The 16,839-nt window shown below is 43.4% G+C and overlaps 1 protein-coding gene across 10 annotated transcripts in view; it reads right to left on the reverse strand.

Annotated features, from left to right (window-relative positions):
• Positions 1 to 16,839, reverse strand: part of NRIP1 (nuclear receptor interacting protein 1) — a 92,739-nt gene that overhangs the window by 28,525 nt on the left and 47,375 nt on the right. For 2 of the 10 annotated variants that reach the window (XM_068144442.1, XM_068144438.1), the window contains exon 1: positions 9,884 to 10,338. The exons of the other annotated variants lie outside the window; for them this stretch is intronic. The gene's annotated coding sequence lies outside the window, so the exon portion shown is untranslated. Of the gene's footprint in view, positions 1 to 9,883; positions 10,339 to 16,839 lie in introns of those variants that run through there. 10 annotated transcript variants of the gene reach the window in all.

Consider the following 16,839-nt stretch of genomic DNA (forward strand, 5'->3'; position numbering starts at 1 on the left):
AAACAAGCCAACCATTTACTGTGTCCTTCTTCCTTACCCTTTTGTTTCCACAAACACTTGCTTTTACTGTGATACTCAGGCACCTCTCACACAGAAACTTCCATTTCCAGCTTCTGTGCTGCACCCCAGGCAAAGACCATCTACACGCTGGAAGCTATTTCTTTTTCTCCTCCAACAGTAAATCATCATAGCAAAAATTAATCTAAATCCACCAAAACACTTCCAAAACCACAAAACCAAACCAGGAATGATAGATGTTGCTTGCATTTCCTCACAGATTCACCTCGTGCTGTTTCTTCCCCTTCCCTCATCCCAGTCTAGCTGAAGTTCAAAATAAATATATCGACAAGTGGGAGATGCTGAGTGCATACACGACACAAGTTCAGTTGGAAAACAATTAAATGAAGCCCTAGAGCAACACTGGCCTTCAGCATCTGTATGTTTTTTCCTTCCTCTTACAAAAGAAAAAGTGTTTGTTTTTGCAGTACAACGATGCACGTTGCTGTTACAGCTTCCACCTGATACCTTTCTTCCACTACATGTGATTAGGGAGAAAGAAAAGAGTGGTACACACTAAAAGATCAACAGAACACAAAGATTAATGATATGGAGAAAAGGGTACAAAGGGGCTAAAATAGAATGCACAAGGGCTCCTCTTGAGCTGCTGCTATTAAAAACCAGTGAAAGCTCTTTTTCTTCTCTGGCTGGTACAATGACAACATCCCTTCTTCAATGCAGTCTGTTTTCACTTCAGAGGGCAAAGACAGAAGAAAGCTAGAGATGGATAGGAAATACTGCTCCTAGGAACACTTCTTTTTCAGACCATTTATTTATTTTTAATCATGACAGAAAAAAGTGCTAAAGGTGACATGAATAAAGACATTTTTGAGGAGGAAGGGGAAGGCAGAGAAAGTACCCATCCCAGGGGCAGGTTAAACATAAATCCAGACCTTGCTCAGTGAAACAAAGGAAGATTTCTGTGTCTCAGCTGCCTTCAATGAAATAACCTTCCACACCCAAATCATAGACTTAATTCTGCAAGTTCTCCAAGTTGTCCACTTTCCTGCACATTAATTTCTCCTCAAATCAGAGGAATTTGATTTATTTGGTCTACCTATGATTCCAGTTTGACTGCAAATAATAATTTAACCCTTCCTTCCAAAGTCTCTTTGGTATCTCTCCACTAAATCACATAACCTAGAGCTTCCTTATAGCACCTCTGAAGGTGAACACTTTGGCTTATCCAGAACAACCTAACCTCCTGGGATGCAAATTCCACACTTCCCTTCTTTATATTCCACCAGGTTTATGTGAGCAAGTCTGTCTGTGCTTGACATTTGCTGGGAAACACTGCATGGCATAATTACTATTGTAAAACATTTTACACTCCTGTAAATTCAGACTAAAACCTCCAAGTGCTTACAAACTATGACAAGAGACAGGGCATAACTAATCAGAAAGGAAAGGTTGTAGAAAAACCAGCATATGTAAGGAAGAAAAGTGTCAATGATCTGTGAAGACAGTGAGGCTATCCAAGCTGCCTGGAAGACTGTCTTGCAAGCATGAAGTCCTGATGAGCACGAAAAAGACAAGCAGAAAGATGGTGATGTAGGAAACTGCACTGTAAAAAGGATAGAAACCAACTTGCTTAATAAAATAATAAAGCAAGAGGTAAAAGTCTATGTAGCATTGCCCCTAAAACATCAGCTGTGTTTCTCCACCATTGTAGAAAGTATTTCCACTGAACTGTAATAAACATGAATAGAATAGAATAGAATAGAATAGGCCAGATCAGGTCAGAAGAGACCTTCAAGATCATCACGTCCAACCTATCATCCAACACCACCCAACCAACTAACCCATGCCACCAAGCACCCTGTCAAGTCTCCTCCTGAACACCTCCAGTGATGGTGACTCCACCACATCCTCAGGCAGTCCATTCCAATGGGCAATCACTCTCTCTGTAAAACTTCCTCCTAACCTCCAGCCTAAACCTCCCGTGGCACAGCCTGAGACTGTGGCCTCTTGTTCTGGTGCTGGTTGCCTGGGAGAAGAGACCAACCTGTCTACAGCTCCCCTTAAGCTAGTTGTAGAGAGCAGTAAGGTCACCCCTGAGTCTCCTCTTCTCCAGGCTAAGCAATCCCAGCTCCCTCAGTCTCTCCTCATAGGGCTTATGTTCCAAGCCCTTTTCATTGTTACAATACATACAAATGGGAAGTCAAAAATCTTCAGTGGTTACATTATTTGTATAGTGATCTTGACCAATGGAACAAGAGGTGAGACTGGAAGATCTAAGACATCTTGGCTCTATAAATCTGTTAAGAAAAAGGTGGAAGGAAGGGAAGGAGAAAAATAAAACAAAGGGAAAAAAACCCCAAACCAGTAGTTGCTCCTTATCCATCACCACACAGACCAAAAAGCTCCACATACACTGAGGAGTGGAGAAGATTCCAAAATGAAAATTAATAGACTAAACTATTCTTGTAATTCACTTCAAGTGAGTAGCAAAAGTGTGCACTGAATGTAAATTATTTCTGTCAGCTGCTTGACGAGACATGAACAGGAACATGGAATAACAACGGGCTCCTTTCTGTTAATACATCTGAACATACGACAGGAAGAACTTGCTTGAGTTTTCCCTCCAAGTCTTGTACTCATCTTTAATTATCCTGCTTGAAAGCAAAGGGATATTTTTCATAGAACAGAACAGAACAAACCAGGTTGGAAGAGACCTTCAAGATCATCGCGTCCAACCCATCATCCAACACCACCTGATCAACTAACCCATGGCACCAAGCACCCTGTCAAGTCTCCCCCTGAACACCTCCAGTGATGGTGACTCCACCACCTCCTCAGCCAGCCCATTCCAATGGGCAATCACTCTCTCTGTGTAGAACTTCCTCCTGACCTCCAGCCTGAACCTCCCCTGGCGCAGCCTGAGACTGTGTCGTCTTGTTCTGGTGCTGGCTGCCTGGGAGAAGAGACCAACCTCTGCCTGTCTACAACCCCCCTTAAAGTAGCTGTAGACAGCAATAAGGTCACCCCTGAGCCTCCTCTTCTCCAGGCTAAGCAACCCCAGCTCCCTCAGCCTCTCCTCATAGGGCTGTGTTCCAAACCCCTCACCAACTTTGTTGCCCTTCTCTGGACACCTTCCAGCAAGTCAACCTCCTTCCTCAACTGAGGGGCCCAGAACTGGACACAGTACTCGAGGTGTGGCCTAACCAGTGCAGTGTACAGGGGCAGAATGACCTCCCTGCTCCTGCTGGCCACACTGTTCCTGATGCAGGCCAGGATGCCATTGGCCCTCTTGGCTGCCTGGGCACCCTGCAGGCTCATGTTCAGCCTACCATCAACCAGCACCCCCAGGTGCCTCTCTGCCTGACTGCTCTCCAGCCACTCTGACCCCAGCCTGTAGCACTGCATGGGGTTGTTGTGGCCAATGTGCAGAACCCGGCACTTGGATGTGTTAAATCTCATGCCGTTGGACTCTGCCCATCTGTCCAGCCTGTCGAGGTCCCTCTGCAGAGCCTCTCTACCCTCCTAACATGATCTAACATGAGCTAACATGATCTGTGTTCTCACAGGTAGCAACCCCAAGAAAGGCAACAGTCCTCATGTCAATTTTTCTACCACGTCCAAAAAAACCCCAGATGATTTGATAAGCAAGCGTTAGGTAAGCAAAATCTTTGCTATTCTAAGTACTGCCACTGAAATCTCCCAGTAAACATTTCTCTATATTTGATGGACAAATCCAATTACCAGTTTAATTTTTGCACAGTAATGTTCATCCAATCATTCTTAATTTCAGATTGGTTTGCACTCCATCATGACTACATGAATGCAACAGAGAACTCTGACATGGAGACCTCAAACTGCTCTTATAGGAGCAGGGAACTGTTGATAAGAGACTTTTTCCTCCATTGACTGCACTCTTGTCAGATGGAACTATATGCAGGGGTCCACCACTTGCAAACAACACAAAATATGCATCTGAACTACTCTTCCATGAAATTATTTCTTGTTAAAATGATAGTCACAGGTAGAAAAGTTGAGAAGAAAGTGTTTGAGGTTGACTAAGTATCTTGTTATTATTCAATCCATCATACAATCATGATTTAAAAAATCCATAGTAATAAAAACAAACAAATAAACAACCTAAACCAAAAACACAAACAGGCCTTGATGTAATCCTCTACCAAACTGCAGACAGTGGGCAACATTCCTAACTATAGAGGGCATTTTAGAATAGAATAGAATTAACCAGGTTGGAAAAGACCTTTGAGATCATCAAGTCCAACCTATCATCCAACACCACCTAATCAACTAAACCATGGCACTAAGCACCCCGTTCAGTCTCTTCCTAAACACCTCCAGTGATGGTGACTCCACCACCTCCCTGGGCAGCACATTCCAATGGCCAATCTCTCTTTCTGTGAAGAACTTCTTCCTAACCTCCAGCCTAAACCTCCCCTGGTGCAGCTTGAGACTGTGTCCTCTTGTTCTGGTGCTGGTTGCCTGGGAGAAGAGACCAATCCCCACCTGGTTACAACCTCTCTTCAGGTAGTTGTAGAGAGGAATAAGGTCTCCCCTGAGCCTCCTCTTCTCCAGGCTAAGCAGCCCCAGCTCCCTCAGCCTCTCCTCATAGGGCTGTGCTCCAGACTCCTCACCAGCTTCTCTGGACACGTTTTCATACACTATATGCATCTGGAAAATGCCAAACTATTTCAGGCCTGAGTTAACTACAGAATTCTACTGCACATTACTTTTACATCATGTGAAGTCATAAAAAAATGCCACCCACAAACAAACTAACTACAAATGAGACATTTCAGTTACCAAAGATGTATTTCATTCTGACATCCATGTGATGTCTGCTGCACTTTACAGACTGATCATCACACTAATTTCACTTCTTTGCTGTTCATCTGGACCTCTCACTCCGTGCACTTGTGTGGGTCTAAACCACACTGGAGGGCACTGTCAAAATGGCAAGTAAAAGGTTATTTGATCTTTGAACACAACAAAACACTTGACGAACATCAATGAACTGTCAGCAGTCCTTCAGTGCATTGCCACTTTACACAGGGAACAGCAAGCACAGATGAAAACTTTTGCAGTGTGTGGGAGGAGCTGTTGAGGTTTTTTCCCCCTACTGGCGAAACAGCACAACAATTGTGTGGACACAACTTGAGGAAACAATAGGGACTGCTAAAGGAATAGGACCTGCATCACCACAGGAAATGCTTTTATCTTCCCAAGAAAAAATTACCAGCAAGGCAATCTACTGCTAGCACCCTTAGGGGGAGATGTGTGTCAGGTACAGTCAAGACAGGTTTTCCACTGTATCTGCTGACACAGTTCTCTTCCAGAAACAATTTTGTTGGTATTGAACTAAGAGGATGAATGATGGCACTAGGATTTAAAATAATAAATTCCATCAACTTTGCTAGTTTCAGAGGTCTGACATGCTGAAATAGTCCTAATGGCGCAGGCAAGAACTATTCAGTTGACTAGAGCTGGAAAGACCACTGCACAGCACCAGCAGGTAAAACTTTTGCTCAGTAGTAGCTCTTCTTATCCACTGCGCAGTCTTTGTTTCCAAAGAACAAAAAAGTTCTTTCATACTGAAGTGTATATAAATGTGTATACACACATCTAAGCACTTCCTTCCCAAACAGGTGCATTTTTATTTCTTTGCTTTAAAAAGCTGTCAAAATCTGCTTTTTATTAGCTTAGTTCAGCTGCAACAGATTCACAACACCGAGTTGGTTGGATGGACTAGCAAACAGTATGCATTCATCCATACATACACTGGAGTATAAACAGACCTCCAGCAGCTCATGCAATAAGCGAAGCAATGAAGGAAAGGTGACTGTAGCTGCAGTAGCAAGTCAATCCACATGGGCAGTTTTTATGCATGTCTTAAACTGCTCTATGGTGCTCAGACTCTGGAACCCTGAATTACACCAAACATCACTGAGCAGCCTTCGCAAGGCAGACTGGTGACCGCAGACCCGTGTTTCCCTCCCATTTGAACAGAGACAAAACATATAACAGCAATAATCCCTTAATGATGAATATTAACATTTTTTCCTGATGAGGTCCCACAAACTCCAATTCCATCTTCAGAAGCTGCAAACTCACAAACTGACCAAGATCATTAAACTTAGCTCCTATAACTTATTCATCTAATGAGCAGATACTTGCCACATGTACTCTTTCCCTGAGCAAGAGAAAAACCACATCAAGGGGATATCAATTACTTCAGAAAACATAAGTTGAAGAGGAAGGGTAGTATCCCAAGCCTTGTAACTGCTTATAGTCTGTGCCACCTATGGTTGATGCTGCAGACACAAAGATCCAAACAAAGCAAAATAGTGTTTGGAACTTTGAACAAGACCCCAGTTTTTCAAATAATTTCAGGAGACTAGGTGAGAAAACACAAGATTAATAATCCTATCCCCTTCATTTATCACAAATGCAACAGGCTAGCATGCTAGTGGCAAAAATCAGTTCCCAATTCTTTCTACAGTTTAAGAATAGAATAGAATAAACCAGGTTGGAAGAGACCTTCAAGATCATCGTGTCCAACCTATCATCCAACACCACCCAACCAACAAAACCATGCAACCAAGCACCCCATCAAGTCTCCTCCTGAACACCTCCAGTGATGGTGACTCCACCACCTCCCCAGGCAGCCCATTCCAATGGCCAATCACTCTCTCTGTGTAATACTTCCTCCTAACCTCCAGCCTAAACCTCCCCTGGTGCAGCCTGAGACTGTGGCCTCTTGTTCTGGTGCTGGTTGCCTGGGAGAAGAGACCAACCTCTGCCTGTCTACAACCTCCCTTCAGGTAGTTGTAGAGAGCAGTAAGATCTCCCCTGAGTCTCCTCTTCTCCAGGCTAAGCAACCCCAGCTCCCTCAGTCTCTCCTCACAGGGCTTGTGTTCCTAGCCCCTTAAAAACACACAGACACTTCTAAGTCCAGCTTTCCGCTTTCTTTACCACGCTTGCCCCCCCCCCCCCCCCCCCCCAAGTAAGACTGAACACATATTTATTAGCAGCTCCATTCAAGACCTTGAATCTGATTCTGTTGCTGCAGATGCTTTGTCCAGTGGTCAGGGTACAGAGCTTATTTCACCAGGCCTTATAAAACCTTTCCCCATCAGCCCAACAAAGTACCAGCAACAATTTTCATTTTCAAGGAAAGTTAACCAACACAACAGACAAAATAATTCCCTCTCGACTGGGTTTTGCAGCAGTCTCAGTTCAGTACACAAGGCCATTAATTACACAACTGCCTTTAGCAGTAGCAAATCAGGAATCTGTTAGCTACAGCACTGGTTAATCTGCCTTTGGTATCTACACAGATGCTATGAAACACCTCAGCTTCCTCTCTTCTTGATAACAGGATGGTAACAGAAAGAAAAGGAGTGGAGATGGAGAATAAACCTTGCACAACCTCAGGCAGGGCACCACTACCTTTCAAAAATGGACCTGGATTAGAATTTGCCTCCAAAATTACCCTGTGTTGATGACATGCTCAGGCATCAACTCTTACTTAAAACTTGATTAAATATTTCTAGGTAAAAAGTGGTGTTACAATTAACTAATGCTAGGATCAACTGTATGCCTCTGATGTGAGAGTGTATTTAAAAGTCTGATTAATTTCCTTTGGTGTGTTCCCTCCCTGCCCCCCCAACTCCAGCCAAATATAGCAGTCTACTTCAGTTGTATTCCAAAATTCTCTTCAGGATTTTAAGGTTATCAGCTATACTGACTCAGTATAGCCAGCAGTAGAACTTTTAATTCTTCAAACATCCTCCCACTTTCTAGCTTAAAAAAAATACCCAAACAAAACCAGAAAAAACCCAACCCAAAACTGCCTGCTACTTCAGGTGGCAATATTCTATGCTACTAGCAAAACTGAACTACCAGAACCACACACAGTCTTCTTTTAACTGTGATCCAAATCTCCTTCATATCCCCATTGATACACTAATAAATGACAAAAAAAAAGGGCAAACCAAAACAGAAACTTCACAACTCTTTAGAGCTGGCCCTGCTGGAAAGAGGAATTACACGAAGTCTCAAAGCAGTCACAACAATCTTGACTGGCAAAATGTTTTCAAGGACTTGGATTTAATCACATGTCATTTTCTTCTTCTCTAATCATTTATTTAAAGTCATAGGTTGAATTATTTATGAACAAAAGTTAATTGCATGGAAATGCAGTATTGCCCTGTATTTACCTAACACCTTCTTCAGAGCTCAACCACCTACCACTAACTGGTTAAAAACTATGAAACTTCAGGGCCGAATTTAACCATTTCTGCAGCATTACTGCAATTAACTTTCAGTATCTTGTTAGATATAGTCAAGTTCCTTGATCTCGTGATGTGCTGTAAATTACACAACTGTTTTTGTTTTGTGATTGTGATGTGTTTATATTCCACCCCCTCCCCCCCAAAAAAAAATCCAGGGAGAATAATACCTCACTTACAAAACATTGTAGCAAGTGAGTATGTTGCTACTGATTAGCTGGTAATTAGAGGCATTGTTACTTGAGCATAGTCACATCACAGAGCCTCCCTCTCTGGGGTTCTTCGAAATTTTCTTAGCTGCCAAAGCATTTCCAAGATCAGCAGCTTACATGCATAAGGCTGCATTCACAGTCTTTGCAAGGTGTAAAATGTAAACTCAAGGGTGCACTCATACTGCACGTCTAGAAAGTGTTAAATCTTCCATCGGCAAGGCCACATGACAGATGCAACTACTGTAGTGCATGACCACTCCTCAGCATACAGCATTTGCCAAGCCCCTCATTTCCTTAAAGCAACTCATTCGCTTGTCACCTGCCAAGACAAAAAGTGGTTCGTGCATGGTGATGACACACCAGGAAAGATGGATTTTCATTTTCCCATCGAGCTATTAGATTAGCTTTACATGCAGATTTGAATGTCTTGAACAAGTCTGCCACCTGTCCTAAACTTAATTAGTCGGGTATGGCTGCATGACAAGAGCAGACACTTCAAATGTTTGCAAGCCACCACAAGCAAACATCCAAATAATCACCAACACAACTTCAGAGATGCCAGCTCTCTGTGAAACAGACTGAATTTTATTAATGGAGTGCTTCATACTTCCCAAACACACAACTGACATCAGCTGAGCAGCTAAAACACCGGCGAGTCAGCTGTGCAAAGTCTGCAGCAGAGTTAAGGAAATGAAAAGCACTAGCTTGCTCATTAAAATACAAGTGCATATTTACATGGTGGAGGGGGAGGGAGGAGACACGAAGGCTAAAATCCTGCAAGACTTTTCCTCAGCTTTGTTCTTGTTCTGTTTCTCACAGCAGCACATCTAAAGATTTCCCTATTTTCATACTGCTGCTCACAGAGCCCCACCACGTAGGACCAGTGCAGCTGAAAACCCACCTGTATTTGCATTTTAAAAGGCAAATACATTTAGGCTCAAGTAAATTTCACATTTCTAACCCTGCTAGGAGCCAACTCCCCCACCTTAGAACACCGACTGGAATTTTATCTATGTAGATAGGTAGCAACTACTGACACAGGTGTGAATAACCAAGTATAATGCAGGGAATCCAGTTATCCACCTCCTTACATTGCCATTGGCACATACAATACATTTGTCTCATTAGCAGGGGCTACTAAGTTTGTTGTAGTAAACAGAGCTGCCAAAACACCAGCCTCACATACTTTTCATTCATTCATTCCTTTTTTTTCCCCCCTTCCTTTTATCATTATTTTTTGTTTCCCCCTTTTACTTAGACTTCCAGCATGTGCCATGGAAGAGCCAAACGTTAAACATTCCTGGAGCGCCACAATATGTAATACAATAAAACAGATTACAACCATACCTTTCTTTCACAGCAGTGGTGCCAAGCACAGGTACACCGTAGCAATCAATTTGTTCTGCAGACAGTAAGGCTTTCATGGAATACTAATGCCAAATCTCTTTTCTTTCTCCTTCGACTTGACTCCCCAATGCCCAGGTCCCGACCAACACAAGGAGGAGGGCAGAATGTCTTCTGATGAGATAACCACAACTACTAATCAAGTATACGTGTACAAGGGCACAGGATTAAACCTCCACCAGGCTTGACTCGGGCACTGAGAGCAGCTAAACACATGCACAGCAAGGTCAGAATTAAACACACACACACGCACGCGCATCTACTTGAGTGAACTAATTTATCACACTTTACCACTGACGGCTTTTTACCTCGGGGGAGTAAAATTACATCCTGGTGCACTGACAACGTTTAGACACAACAGCTCCCAACAACAAATCAGACCTCAGAAGTGGGAGCTGTGCTCCTAGGTGAACACTCCCCCCCCTTAGCAGGCTGTTTCAGAAACTCAGCGCATGACATGCATGTCTGTATCCACATGCACACGTGCATGCGTGTCCACACACATGTGAGAGGGGCCATGGGGCACTGGGCTAAAACAGAACAACAATGTTGAACAAAGTTCAAAAGCTGGCAAAAACTCCCTTCAAGAGTTCCCTTTTTTGATTATCTTTACCTCTCAATGTAATCAATCTATCAAGTCTAATTACTTCAGAAGAAAGCTTTTTATTACAGTCTACCATCGCAAATGTCAAACAAGCTGTTCATTTACCTTGAAGTTTATTAGCATAGAAATGCAACATGAAGACACTCTCAAAATACTGTCACTTGTACTCACAGCATTTTCAAAACCCCACTTAGCAGGTTGTTACTGCCTGGCATAGCTGGACACTGCATTAGTTCTCAAAACAGGTGAGGCATTATCTCAAGTGTATCAGCCTTGTGGTAATATAAGGCTTTCTTTTTAATACTCAATTTACACTCAGCTTTTCCTCTGTACTTAAACACTCCTGCCACATTGCAGTCAGCCCTATGTGGATATATGTGTTTCCATAAAGGCTCATACATGTGCATTTCAAGTAGGAGTGAAAAGTAAAATACTGAAGCCTAAAACCAGGGAGTTTTTTTCCCCTCCTTAAGTTCTGCCCTGTCATGCATCCTTCGTGGCATTTTCCTGACAGTACATGCAGGCATACATTCTGCCAGAAACGTCCAGATGAGTCTAAAAATTATCACTGGTGGAGTTTTAACAACACTGCTTTTGCATGTTCTCTGTGCAGAGGAGAAAGCAGTGTACAAATGCTCCCAAAAATAACCCCAAAAAATAACGTTTGGCACTCCACCTAGAATAAATTCGCAAAACAGTTTTGATATATCCCTGGCTTTGCAGAGCCACCAGGAAAAAGCAGCATTAATCAATACTGATGAGTTTGTCCTTGACATACTGACCGTGTCATTGGGCTATTGTCATGTGATATCATGTCATTTCCCCACCTGGCTCATGACCTTGTCCTTTAAATGACCCAAAGCTTCCCTTAAGTAGCAGGAGGCCCCTCCCCGCTGTCTCAGCAAGGTCGAACGGGTCAGCGTGTCCTCATCTATAATCCACCACCATTTGTCAGCAGGGAGGCTGGAGGAGGCAGGCTTGCTACAAGGGGAGAATGCCCAATTAGGCAGCTGTCACACAAAGCATAGGCTGCAAAATTATCCCCTGTCAAAAGAAAGAGCAGCTGCGGGTGCCAATTACAGCAACCTTTCAACCCTTTAGGTACTGGAAACTACACAGAAGTAAATGAAGTACAATTAGTGATAACAAATCGATGAATTAGGACAGTAAATTAGAAATTACTAGCAGGTGATCTTAGGTCTTCCATAATATTAAGGGCATAGCACACCCCAGGCAAGGGCAGAAATGTACAGATTTCACAGAGCACATCAGTTCTATCCTATCCATCTTTCCTGTGAGGAGCCTGTTTTCCTCCATCCTTTGCTTCTCACAAGCTGCAGAGCAGAGGGAAAGAAAAAAAAGCACAACTCAAATCGTAAAGAAGTTGCAGCGTCTGATCCTCCCTCCGTGCTGGCAAATGCAGTTTCCTCCTTTCTCACAAGGAGGTCCTCGGAGCCAGCACAATCTCTCTAGTAAGCATACTCCATTTCAGCCCGACATTTGACATTTGCTGTGCCTCATGCTCCAGCTGAACAAGATTCACTCCAGGAAAAAAAAATAAGAAAGAAAGAAACAAACAAACAACAAAACAAACAAACCAACCCAAGGAACAAAGCAAGAACCAAACCAAGTGATAAACTCACAGTAAATTGTGTCATTTATACTTGAAACATTTAAACCCGAGTTAAGTGCTAGACTTTTGACTACAGGGGGAAGACTTACTCCTCCACAGTTCAGTTCTCCGATGCATCCATGCAGTGGCACCTCTGAGCAGAGACAGAGCCCTAAGTCTGCCAGCAAAGTTTCTCTTCAGTACTTCTTCCCCTCCTTTTTAGAATTCGGCAAATAATTTCTAAGCATTTCTCCTCCCTTCCCACCACCCCTGGTTATTTTCTTAAGCAGCCAACTGGGAAAGTCACTGTGTGCTGGTACCGAAAGGCAGATCCTGCAGACTACAGTAAACCTGGCTTCTCCAGTGGTAGGAGGGTTGGGCTGGGGTCAAGCCTCTCCTGCAGAAGGTGCTGAGCTACAGGAGCAAGCACTGCCTGTGGCAACCCCAGAGCGACTACAGGAGGGTGGCCATTTTACTAGCCCCAGGCTTTTACAGCACAGAAAACAGCAGGTTGGTTTGTTGGTTTAAAAACAAAGACAACTGGACCAATGTCTTCATACTGAGGTGCTTTGACTAAAAAAAAAAAAACCAATCTGAGAAATAATTCAAATTCCAAGATGCCTCCTGCAGTTAATCCTTCCAGCCAGCTCACAGTCATTTCAAACTAAGCAAAGTTGCCATTTATCTTGTCAGTTCTCTCCTTTCGTATAGCCATTCCTTAATCTCAAATCCACCTTCTTTGTATTTTTATGCTTTTTGCAACCACATTGAGTACTTGAGGACAGCAGTCCGGATTTCTCCCAGCAGCAGTTCTTAAATAACACCTATCCACTTGTGCTGCGTTCATACACCTATCCACACACACACATTTATGCTAACGGATTCACCAAAACAAGAAAAAGGGTTGAAATTAAGCCACTGATCTCCAAGAAGCAATTTCCGATGGCTGTGTCTTGATCTCCAGCCAGCACAGAACACTTCACTCTTTGAAAAACAACACAAAAACCCCAAACCAAACAGCAAACCAACCCTGCAAAACTCGGGTAAGAGAAAGCATAATACAGCCTTTAGTACAAACAGAAGTAGGGGGAAAAAAGTTCATTTAACAGTAGTTGCAATAATGCTCATCAAGTTTGACATTTTCTTTTGAGCAGCATATGGAAACTGTAGCGGTCTGAAAGAGTTAATGTGTTTAGAATTCTGTTTCCATCATACTTGTGTGACTATCTCTTTAAATAATTTAAATCCTCTCCATCAACTACAAAGCTGTTTTGAAGCCATTTAGCTTTGTTCTTTACATGTGTTCTAATTAAGAAATGACCTTGTCATCACACACACCAGAAATCCTGGATTATTTCCTGCAGCAAAAATCTACGAAGCCAGGAAAAAAAAAAAAGGGGGGGGGGGGGGGGGAGAAAGACGACAAAGAAAAAAAAAAAATAGACTTCTTCCTTTAGTGAGGAACTGAGGAAGTTGTTGGTTGGCTGAATGCTGAAGCAGTTTCACCGCATAATTTTGTGTGTGTGCTGTTGAATGTCACAGGGCGGGTTAGTGTGACCTTGAGCTGCATCAGCAGCACAGCAAGGGTCGAGATGCCTGCAGGCGCCCTTGTACTGGATTTGCAAGACAAAAACCTTCAAACTGGCTGAAGGACATCTTAAATCTCTTCAAAGGTTTTCCGAACTAATCTGGGCTGCTCTTAGCCGGATCTGTGCCAGTGTGAGAGGCAAAATTAAAAACAAGGTCTTTGACAGGATGTTGTCTCCTCTTAACCCTTCTCATGCAGGAGGCAGCGCTTCACTGCCGTGCTGAAGGGACACTTTAATAAGCCACAGAAAGGAGCACAGATCCACCAGCAGCATTATTTCATAACGAAATTATGTAAGTGACCATTTACTAGGGACAGTGCTCTTATTAATTTAACATTTAGCCGGCTCCCCACACAGCCTTCCCTATCCCTCTCCTCCCCCCAAACTTAAACTGCTCTATCCAGCACCAGGCACTGTGTCAGAGCACTGCAATGACATGCCCCAGCTCTCTGCAGGCTCACTGAGAGAAGAGTGCTGGGCACCCCACTGGCCCAGCCTCCCCAGAAGTATTGTGGGTGAAGATGATTTTTCTGAGTGAAAGTGGCAGCACCTACCACAATGTACTGTGTGCTAAGGCAGGGCAGATAAGGGGAGGCAGTGGGGGCAGGAGTGGGCAGGAAAACACAGAGGGCTGCTTTGGCAAGCACCAGACACATTTTATGAGAAGACATCTAAGCAGTGTTCACTCTTCATCCTAACCTGTGATTTCCTTCTCAGACTTTGAGCTAAGAAGGAAACAGAGCAGATATTAATATGCGACAGGCCTACCAAGAGTTTGCGAGCATGACTGTATGCACTGGGGAAGCAGAAAAATTAATCACCCAGCTTGCCTCCTTTTGACTGCTCATCATCTGACAAGTGACACAGAGGCTTTCTAAAAACTTCAGCAAGCATGCAGAGATAACCTCTAAGGAAAGCCCCAGGAACACCTGGCTAAGCTATGGAACCACAAGTTGGACCAATGGATTTGGCAGGGATATTTGAATGCACTATCAGCACGTCGAAGGGATGGCCATTTGCTTTAGGAGGAGTCTGCCACTCAGAAATAGCCTTCTGTATGTTTACTTGCGAAGCAGCATGGATTCTCCCACCTTGAAGTGATGAAAGCCCATCATAAACCTTCTCATCTGTTTTAGTGGCAGGTTTATTGGTCAGATTAAACTATCAAATTTCTTCTGGCAAAAAAAAAGAGAAAATCATATAAATAAATACAAATGGGTTGAAACAGCCTCAGGTTAATTGAGAGAAACCAGCATCACACTTCAGAACTATCTTTTACTATTTCTAGGATAACCGCCAGGCAAGTCCTTGAGGAGCAGGAGCAGCCAATCATGCCAGCAGAGGGTGTTGCAATTCTTCTCTGGCTGAGCACTGAGGACTTAGTTTAGTCTGGTTTTGCATAGTCATTTTTTTAACTACTGTAATAGGTAGGAACAGCACACATTTATGTTTACTGAAGAAGGACACAGCTTTGGCAGTTATGTCACAACTGCTAGAGCACTACCATCCACCTACCACCATAACAGATTCACTCCAGAGAGCCATGACTCTCTTCACAAAATACCCTCCTTGTTAGACAGCTTTAACAATTGTACCTGCTAGTTTTTAGTAATAGAGTGGCCACTGCTCCTGTTTCAGCAGAGAAGGAACTCCTACCATGTAGAGGCTTTTCCACAGACCTGCCAAAGTTTCCAAGGCATTTGTTATACTTGGACAGAGAGCCATGGCATTCCCACAGCACCTGGATGTCAGAACAACCCCCACTGTTGCCCAGACTGGTCCCAAAGGCTTGCTCTGTCCTACGGGCCCAGCCTGCCTCTGCTCCTCAGCCACAGTGGAGTGGGAGGATAGAGGTGGCACACCACCACCTTCACCACCGCCACCGCCCCAGGGCGTCTGGCAAATGGAGATTGAGTAGATCCACATATGTGGGTTCATTGATCTTTCTGTACAAATGGGTCCCTTTTGTGGCCTTCAAATGACAGGGCATCATAAAGGCAGCCAGCTGTGGTTTAAAAAAAAACAGAAAGAGTTTAGTCACAGTCACCCTATTACACAATTATTGCAGTGCTGGGTCCCACACTATGCTTCCTAGAAGACTTTCCAGTTTACCCCAGAGTTACCAGGAAAAGGGTTTATGAGAGACCATTTTAAGTATATCACACATCAGCCTAGTAGGAAATACTAAGAAGTATCTTCACAGTACACACAGCTGACCACACATCTGCAGTGTAAGTTTAACCAACGTTTAAAAAGATAAAAATATATTATGGGTTTCCCAAACACCAAGTGTTGTGAAAACTCCCAAAACAAAAAGCAAAGAACTTGTGTTGCAATGTTCCATCTTAGCAGGGTGATTTAAAGACGCAACAAAAGCTTTTAAGCCAGGTGGTTGCTGCTGCCAAGTAAGGGACACAAGCATGGCTCTGTCACAAAGTGGAAGCCAAAACCCACAAATACAATTAGCAGCTTTCTCCCAGGGCCACAACAGCCCAACGACAATTTTTCAGATCAGGCTGTCCTAAGAACATCAGACAGCAGCAGCAAGTGCAGCTACTCAGCACGGCCACCCCTCAAAAACTACAGCAGCAACCTGCATGCCCACAAACCCAAAACATAACATCTATGAAGTCAGGTAGTCATTCACTGCTAACCAACTGAAAAAAAGAGGTCTTTGCAGTTATGATTTCTCATGATCAGCAACTGCAGACAGGAAGGTTGTTTCCTGCCTGCTTGGCTCTTCACACGGGCATGCTCGCACAAAGCCGTGCAAGCCCCAGAACAGGTGGGGCAAGCATTTTACGACCTATCCAAGCACACAATCCTAATTCTGCTGTTTTCTAACTGCTGATTCTGAATACACAATGTGAATGGTCTTTAAGCATTAGGCAGTTATCCCATACACAGTATTCCTCTGCACAGAAACAAATAAATAAAAGGATCAAGATGTTGGAATTCAGTATGATCTATTACCTTCCCACCTGGACCCTGTTATTAAATGAGGCTATCTGCTAAAGCAAAGATGCTATTGACAAAAATATTCTCTTAGGAGCAAACACAGATAGTCCCATCACTACTAGTACTAAAAAGGAAC

This window comes from Melanerpes formicivorus, unplaced genomic scaffold, assembly GCF_026170545.1.
Source record: "Melanerpes formicivorus ecotype bairdi unplaced genomic scaffold, bMelFor1.0.p_v2 SCAF_11, whole genome shotgun sequence".
Lineage (NCBI taxonomy): Eukaryota > Metazoa > Chordata > Aves > Piciformes > Picidae > Melanerpes > Melanerpes formicivorus.